Source organism: Alligator sinensis, unplaced genomic scaffold (assembly GCF_000455745.1).
Source record: "Alligator sinensis unplaced genomic scaffold, ASM45574v1 scaffold900_1, whole genome shotgun sequence".
In the NCBI taxonomy this organism is placed as follows: domain Eukaryota; kingdom Metazoa; phylum Chordata; order Crocodylia; family Alligatoridae; genus Alligator; species Alligator sinensis.
In genome coordinates, this window is record NW_005842882.1 from 36812 (window position 1) to 45813 (window position 9002).

At 53.8% G+C, this 9002-nt stretch overlaps 1 protein-coding gene and 1 pseudogene across 1 annotated transcript in view; both read left to right on the forward strand.

Annotated features, from left to right (window-relative positions):
* Positions 1–3651, forward strand: part of LOC102369503 — a 29325-nt pseudogene extending 25674 nt beyond the window's left edge.
* Positions 3652–8812: 5161 nt separating this feature from the next.
* Positions 8813–9002, forward strand: part of LOC112548032 (tripartite motif-containing protein 15-like) — a 15100-nt gene continuing 14910 nt past the window's right edge. The window contains exon 1 of the mRNA XM_025192038.1: positions 8813–8866. The gene's annotated coding sequence lies outside the window, so the exon portion shown is untranslated. The remainder of the gene's footprint in view (positions 8867–9002) is intronic.

Below are 9002 nucleotides of genomic sequence, written 5' to 3' on the forward strand. Positions count from 1 at the left end.
AACCTCCCCGCCCATTTCATTTCCCTTCTTCACAGGAGAAGCAGCATTGGGAGGGCCCCTGTGCATCTCTGGGGTAGAGTGGGGCAGGTGAGGCAGATGGAGGGAGGTTCCTTGAGGGAAGCTACACCTTTGATGTCCTGCTCTCTTGCAAAAGCAGGACATCACCTCCAGGCAGAGATGGTGCCACTGTTGAGGTGCAGGGAGGTGCAGGGGCAGGAGCTGAGCTGCAATGTCTGTACCAACCCAACAGCAGGAAGTGTCATGTCTGTGCCCTTTTCCCCTCCAGAAACTCTGCCATCTGCCCTGGAGAAGAGAAGTGGGGATGTACCGCAGCCATACACCAAGGGTAAGCTCTCGTGGGATCTGTCCTGAGTCGCAGCAAATTCCCAGAATCCCGCACAAGCCACGGACCCTTTCTCTCCGCTCAGGGCCCTCGGACCGATGTGTAGCTGTTCGATTCTGTGCTGGGAGGTGGCAGTTGTCCCTCAGGGTTGCTGTGTCTCTCCCCTTGTGCCTGGCAGAGACTCCCCTGTTTCTTCTCCTACCACTTCCCTCTTCTTGGGGCAGAGCCAGGCTTTCCCCAGGGAGCTGCTGTGGAAGGAGAATGTGGGGGAAGGGGACTGAAGATGCTGCTGCCTTGTGCCACTTCTGCATCCTCCCACACTGTTTGAGAAGATCATCTCCACAGCTGCCTCTTTGTCTCCATTCCTAGCCTAGGAGTGGAGGGCAGGTCAGAGGAGGGGCTGCCGCCTGCCTCCGCTTGCCCCAAGGAGCAGGGGCAGGAGCGGCTGCCCGTGCCAGGCTGAGAAGCTGCGGGGCCGTCTTGCTCAGGCTCCAGGGCCCAGGGCAGAGGCAGCTCCTGCAGCCCAGGATGGTCCCAGGCAGGGTGGGGAGGGTGAAGAAAGGCCCCGCCTGCCCCAGGGCTGAGCTCTGCCCTGATGCTGTGATTCTCTCTCCCAGTGACGGTGACTCTAGATCCAGACACGGCTCATCCCTCTCTTGTCTTCTCTGCGGACGGGAGAAGAGTGCAACGGGCAGAAACACGGCAGCATCTGCCTGAAAATCCTAAGAGATTTGGTTCTGAGCCCTGTGTGCTGGGCTGTGAGGGATTCATCTCGGGGAGGCGCTGCTGGGAGGTGGAGGTGGGGCAGGGGTATGGCTGGGCTGTGGGGGTGGCCAGAGAATCTGTGAAGAGGAAGGGACTGATCAGCCTTAGCCCCGAAGAGGGGATCTGGGCTGTGCAGCGCTGTGGGGGTCAGTTCCAGGCTCTCACAGCCCCTGCTCCCACCCGCCTGGACCTGCGCCGGACACCCAGCAGGTTGCGGGTCTGTCTGGATTGTGCAGGGGGGCGGGTGTCATTTCTTGATGCTGACACCGGGGCCCCGATCTTCACCTTCCCGCCGACCTCATTTGCTGGGGACACAATCCGACCCTGGTTCTGGCTCGAGCTGAGATTTGGCTTCAGTGTCAAGCGAATGGGTTTTTGTCCAGTCCAGCTGAGGCTGTGCCCCTGAGCCAGGCATGGGATGTTGCCCAGCAGTTGATCATGTGGATGTCTCCGGCCTTATTCTAACTGGTCTCTCTTACCATGGAGGACACCCCTCTGCTCAGCCCTCCCTTCCTTTCTTGGACTCAGGCGATCTCTCTGTTCTTACAACAAGGCCAGGATGTGTCCAACAGATCAGTCCCTGCCACTGCTGCAGGGTCCCAAGGTGTAACAAGACTTTGGCTCTGGGGACAGCCATTACATGTTCTGGTGGCCACATGGCTTCTATTCTGCTCCAGTTCTAGGGTACCCTCCCTTTTTTTTTCCTGCCATGCCTTTGATAGAATAATTGATATAGGAAAAGGGAAGGTGCCTGCAGGGGTCCTAGAGTGAGCCCTGCTCTGGTTACCTGCTTGTGGATTCTTTTTAGACCCCATTGATCTTACTCCATCCTTTATGGTAAGTGGAATCCCTGACCTGTACGCACCTCCCAGAACACCAAATGCTTTACGGGCTGTTCACAGCCTCCAACCTCCCCTGCAGGCTCGCAGGTGCTACCCCTTATCCATTAGTGGGGACTCGCCCCCAATCTCTGCTTCGGTCTGTTTTGGTTTCTTAAGCCTTATCATTCTCTGCAACAATTTGGGGTCAGGCTCTTTGCCTTTATCAATCTCTGCCCCTCTTCTGTTCTGGTCTGACCCCCTTAGGTCTGCAATCTCACCCTCTACGGTTCTGCTCTTTCCCCTTTTAGGCAGTGGGCCCCGGACCAGTCTCTGGCTCACTCTCTCTTTCTCCCCATCTCTCTGTCTCTCCCAATGTCTCCAGCTGGGCCTCTGGCCCTGGTTCTCACCCTTTCTGGATGGCTAAAGCCTTGTGCCTCTGTGGCACCCTGGCATCTCTTTCTGGTCCACTAGTAATAACCACCAGAAAAGAATAAGCCCACAGGCTATAACAAAAACTAAGCAAGCTGGCAGCATAACCCAAATACCTCTCATCCTGGGGTTTAGCTCCTTGTAAGCCTTCAGCCACTTACTCACAGTCCCTGTAGTCACAGGGTCTCAGTCAGTACCTCAAGCCACAGCCATCTTGATCCAGAGCTCCTTACCTGGCAGCCTTCAGGGCCCGACTGCCTGCCCTTTCTCAAGTCCTGTGTTTTTCTGGCTCCTAGGTACTAACCCTTTTTGGTCATGTGACTTACCTGGTTGGGTGACTTACCTGCTGGCCTCAGCTGTTCTCCAGTTGGGCTTGCTGGCTTAATTGCTTGGCAGCTTACTGCCCCATTGTGCAGCTGCCGTAGCAGTGCCTTGCTTCCCCTGCAGGGTTCTGCTCAGCTGTAGTATTGCAGAGCACTTAGCTCAGCAGTGGACTGCTTATGGCTTGCAACCCCCAGGGAGCTGCCCTTTTGAAGCTCCTAAGGAGCAGCCTTCCTCATCTCAGGCTCTCCAGGCAGTTGCTTCTCTCTCTTAAAGTAAGGGAAGCCCTATGCTCCCTGTTACATAGGCCTTTTGTCCTTAGGGTCTGTGGCGCTGGAAGGCTCCAGCAGGGCTGGCAGTGCAGTGTCCCCTGTAAGAAGCTCCCGGCTCTGAAGCAGTGTTCTGTCTGTGACTGGAGCAGCCCAGGGCTGGGGGCTCCCTGCAAAGTGCCTCTGGGCATCATCTGGCCAGGGAGGCCCCAGCTGGGGATGTGTGCGAGGCACACTGGGTCTGCCACTGGGGAGCTGCCTGGCTGGTTTGGGTTTGGGTGTTTTTCATGAGGGCCCTGGGCTGGGGGTCCCAAGGAGCTGGAAGGAGCGAGGGCAGAGGCTGAGAGGCTGAGACAGGGAAGGGGAGGGCAGCGTAGGGACTGGAGAGTGCATGGGCAGGGCCAAGATTCAGGGGCAGGTTCACAGATGGGAGCAAAATGGTTGTGGGGTTTGGGAAATAAGAGCTGTTGCTGCGTCAAGGACAGAAAATGACGGAAGTAGGATTTGGGAGTGAGGGAAGAAGCTGGACGCTCCCATTATGTTTGAGCAATTAATACAGCCCTGTGCCTTAGGGTCTTAGTTGTATCTCCCATCCAAGAGCTCCTGCAACAGGCCCCAAGTCCTCTTCCTAGTCTATCCATGTGTAAGAGTTAGCACTATTCTTGGGTTTTCATGCCTACAAGCGATGGCTAGAAAATGACATTTAAAGGTTTGCTTTTAGCAACTGGCTGGCTTGTAGGTGAATATATATATATATTAGAATAATGGTTCCAGACAGTGGCAAGGGTTAATTGATTTCTAAAGGACTGGTTGTCACACATACAGTTTTCACACCCTTTGAGGCAGACAGGGTCTCTCACTCAGGCAAGCAGCAATGCCAACAGATATACACGTAGCCTGGGAAATTATGAGCATATACCACACTGTTCCATAACATGAGATAAGTTGGCATCAGCTCCCAAGGCTGAAGAGTTGGGGCCCTGAGTGTTCTAGTTTTGGGGGAACAGACCAAATTAGGAGAAGGCCCAGAAAGCCCAAATTAGGATGTGATGGGTTTGTAAAACAAAAGAATTTGCTGACACAAGAGAACATGGACAGTATGACGATCACAGAAGGACCAATCGGTGATGCCCAGGGATGAAGAATCATCAGAAGGGAAAAAGAATGCAAAAGCAGAGACTTCGGAACAACAAAGGGTCCCTGTCCCTGAGAGGGGAACCTGAGGCACACGGGCATACCACCAGCCTGTCTCATCCACCCCACTGTGGGGCAGGGGGAGGCCTTGGCCTCTGACCTCCAGACTACTGACATCTGGCATTCAAGAGAGAACCTCAGAGTGCAGCTCGCGTCCTTGCCAAACATATCTTGACTCTGATGACAGCCCAGGATTAGTAGCTATAGAATTGCTTGTATTATTCTTTGCTGTTATCACTGTATATAAAAAAATAGCCTATTATCAAATGGAAAGGACGTGGTCAGTCTGAGCGTTTTGGGTCCCCCCAGAACAAGGCACCTGGGTCCTGAATCCAGTGCCAACAAGGAGTGGGAGGGAGTTCACCCACCAAAGGCCTAAGCAGTAATGCAAGATACAACTTTAGTGTGGTTTGCGAGGGTGCCTGTCCAAGGTGCTCTGATGTTTGGGAGCAGACAGTGGTGATGAGGCAGGGACAGCCGAGGTGTCAGCAGAGTGACCAGCAGAAGAAAGACAAAATAGGTTTATTTGTGTCTTTTTAAACTTAAATCCAATAACTGGAGAGTCCTGCGGGAAGGAGGAGAAGGGATGCGAGGCCTGATCTACACCATGGAGCAGAGGATTGTGGGGGACACAAAGAGGAAGGACCAAGGCTGGGACAAAAGTGATGGACAAAATAGCCAATGAAAGAATCTGGAGAAAGGAGGAAAAGGGGAGAGGAGGGAAGAGAGTATGAGAAGGAGATTCCCAACATGGTTCCCAGGGTGAGGCTGGCTCCCTAGTGCCATGTATTAGCACATGGATTTCCCCATCCCTCCGTTATGGGGTAACCAAATCTGCAGTGGGGCCTTTCACAGACATCTGCCTCCCCCACAAGTTGGGCAACTACTGTTATGTTTGCTCTTATAAGCAAATAAAACCAAGCTACCATATGTGCATTGTTATTGTGAATATGTTTGTGTGTGTTCAGCTCCAGGGTTAGACTTGGAGATTGAGGACTGCTCAATAGTAGCTGAGTCCATATTAAAGGGGGCTTTGTTAGTGTTCCTGTGAAGCAGCTGGGAAGATCTCAGAAGAGAAGATGTGGAATGGTTTCAGGAACTTCTCTTGCGAAGGCTGAAGAGATGTAGGTCCCTCAGTCTCTCCTCATAGGGCCTTACCTGCAGGCCTCTGACCATCCAGGTAGCCCTTCTCTGGACCCTCTCAAGTTTCTCTGCATCCTCTTGAAGTGCGGTGCCCAAAACTGGATGCAATACTCCAACTGCAGCCTGACCAGTGCTGCATAGACGGGAAGTATCACCTCCCTGGACCTGTTCATCATGCATCTGCTAATGCATGATAAAGTGCCGTTAGCCTTGTTGATCACTTGGTTACATTGACGACTTGTGTTCATATTGGAGTCAACTATGACTCCAAGATCCCTTTCCACTGCTGTGCTGCTGAGAAGGTGGTCCTCCAGCCTGCAAGTGTGTCGGTGGTTCTTTTTGCCCAGGTGCAGCACTTCGCACTTGTCTTCGTTGAACTGCAAAGTGCTGCACCTGGGCAAAAAGAACCACCAGGATGGAGACTCCAAGACTTCGTCCAGAAAACCTGTACCCTGGTGAAGACTGTGAAGAAGTTCAAAGGTAAAGGGAAGGGATGTGGGAGTGGAGACAAGGAGGAACCTGGCTACTGGCTTATATTAGGTGCCTTATAGGAGGCAGAAAGCCAACAAACTAAGTGGCTGTAGCGGGGCCCCAGCCCAGGCATTAGTACTTCACATTTGTTCACCCTGTGGCCTCATAAACTTATTAAGGCCCAAGTTTAGCCACATAATTCTCACAGTGTTTTCCCCAAAACAGGACTGAGCCAGACAAGTGCTCTGGGCTGTCTGTCAGTCACAAGTGCAGAAGGAGTCAGCGGGAGCTGAAGGAGCCCAGCCCCTTGGAGAGCCACGCCGCGTTGCTCCGTGATGGACATCCAGAATAAACCCAAATCGAGGGGGTTTTCTGAAATATGGGCCCAGCCAGTCTGGCTGCAGTGGGCTGTAGGGAAGGAGAAATCTCCCCTCCCATGTCTTCTCCCTCCTCCCCAGGAGCAGCAGGCACTGGGAGGCCCTCGGCATGTGTCGGAAACAGGGAGTAGGGAGAGGCAAGCCACAAAGATGGGGAAAGCTACATATTTGATGTCCTGCTCCCTTGCAAAAACAGGCCACCTCTGTGCATCCCTGTGGCTCTCTTGGTGTGGGCCTCTCCTGCTCTCTCCAGGCTCTGCTGCAGTCATGGGAGGGGTCTGTCTCTCCTGGCTTCTCCATCACACTGTGCCTCATGCACCTGCTCCCATGTATGTTCACTCAGGATGAGCTGTGTGCTAGGTGTAAGGGCTTGTTACGAACAGAAACATTCCCCTGTAGGCCATGCTAGGGCCCAGGTGCTTCCTCATGACATTCTGGCATTTGCTTTCATCTGCTTGCCTAGATCATTGTTAAGAGATGAAGAGGCAGAGGAAATGAGCAGGAGAGAGACAATGGGGGTCTTGCCATCAGGGCAAGGGGTGCAAAGGTAAGTAACAGGGGTCCTGATGGTCTGGCTAATCAGGGGGTGGGGGGGCACACAGTCTTGCAAGGCCTTAAATGCCTGTACACCAATGCTCGTAGCATGGGGAACAAACAGGAGGAACTCGCCCTCAGAATAGCTAGTTCAAATCCAGATGTCGTAGGGTTAACAGAGACATGGTGGGACTCATCCCATGACTGGGCAGTTAACATTAGGGGCTATAGGCTGTACAGGCGGGATAGAGAAGGCAGAAAAGGGGGGGGGGGGGCACTTTATGTCAAGGAGCACTACACATCCTCTGCCAGCAGTATGGGGTCAGGGGAAGGGCGAGCTGAAGTGCTCTGGGTCAAGATCCAGGGGGGGCAAGGCGAGAGGGATTTGACAGTGGGGGTCTATTACAGACCCCCCAATCAGGAGGAGGAGCTGGACAGGGAATTTTCAGGCCAGCTTGCGGAGACACTAAAAGCAAGGGATGTAGTTGTCATGGGCGATTTTAATTACCCGGACATCTGCTGGGAGGAGCAGTCAGCCGGGACGGACCGCTCCAGGAGGTTCTTGGCCGAGTTGCAGGACCTCCACTTGATTCAGGAGGTGCACAGTCCCACCAGAGGAGATGCTCTGCTGGACCTGGTCCTGGCCGCAGGCGACGACCTGGTAAGAGGTTTTGGTGGTCCAGACTCCTGGAACCTCCTTTGGCTCCCAGATGCATCTGGGGGTCAACTCCCTACTGCAGGGCTTGGCAGCCTGTGACCAGTGAGTGGGTTTGATCCAACTCATGAAGAAGTCCAATCTTGTCTGCCTGAGTCCAGTGTGGCCTGGAGGATTGGAGGCATAGAGCTGCCCTATGTTGCATGTCCCTTCCGCAGCGCCAACCTCCACTGCATGTGCAATTCTCCTCCTGGCCGTGGGGTTGAGGATTAGCAGCAAGGCTGAGCACAGGCAGCTCACCACTCCAGTGGGGAGGGGCTGGTGTATGGCCCTGGGGCCAGGCTGCAAAGGGTGGCTTGCACCAACAAAAGGTTTCCCCCCCCCGCTCTACAGGGACACCAGGCCATCAGCACTAAAACACAGGGGAGCCTGGGAATCAAGCCCTTGCTCCTCCTATGCCACATCAGGGGGTATGAAGTGGCCCTCTTCTCAGGCTGCTGCTGCTAGAGGGGCTGCTCTTCTGGACATGCTCTGTTTCCTGGGGGGCTTGCTTCATGGCACAGCCTGTTTCTGCACTGGGTGAGGGGTTTCTCTGGGCCCTTCTCTCACTAAGGGGCTGGTGATATTCTTGGGTTTTGCCCCATGTTCCCCACAGCATACTTTGGGCACGAATTTGACCACGGACTCCTCTAGCTCCCTCCCCTGCTGCTGTTGACATCTGGACTCCTGCTGCATCCTTACCCATTAGACTGTCATTGTTGCATGGCAGAGCCCTTCTTTGCTGTTATGTCCAGCGCTCAGCAAAAAGGATCAAGGCTTCTGGGCTTTATTCTGCAGTGAGTATCACTGCCTGTGTACAGAGGATGAGTAGGTTTCCCCAGAGAATCCATGGGCAGGATCTAGACTGGTTTCAGCTTAGGAATTGCTGAAAGAATTTTAATTAAGAAAAACATTTACCCATGGACTGCTGCCAGGTCAGCTGGTACTCAGTGTCATTTCCAGGAAGAGAAACTCCCAGCTGCTGCTCATGTCTGAGCATATGCCAGAGCTCAGGAAAGTGAAACCAAGCCTGTCCCACCCTCCCCTCAGAGCCATGACTGCTGACAAACCTGTAGAAAACCTCTGGGATGAAGCGACCTGCTCCATTAGCCTGGACTTCTTCAGGGATCTGGTGATGATCGTGGGCTGTGGGCACAACTTCTGCCGAGCCTGCATCACCCAGTGCTGGGAGGGGACCGAGACAGATGTCACCTGCCCCCAATGCAGACAGACCTTTCCCCAGAGGACCCTGGGCCCAAACAGGCAGCTGGTGAATATTGTAGAAATAGCCCAGAGGCTGCGTGTGCAGAAAGCCGAGGGAGCCGAAGGGCAGTGAGTGTGTGGGGAGCACCAGGAGGCTCTGAAACTGTTCTGCCAAGATGATGAAACCCCCATCTGTGTGGTGTGCGACCGATCCCGGGTACATCGAAGTGTTGTACGACTGACCCCGTGTACATCGAGCTCACAGCATATTTCCTGCGGAGGAGGCTGCCAAGGAGTACAAGGTAGGAACCACTGCTTGGCTAATACGCACCAGCTTTAAATTTAATTGCAGGTTCATATCTTCCCACATTTCCTTCTACCCATCATCTCTCTCAGGTGCTGGTGTGACCAACTGTGGGGAGCCTCCCTTGTAGGGAA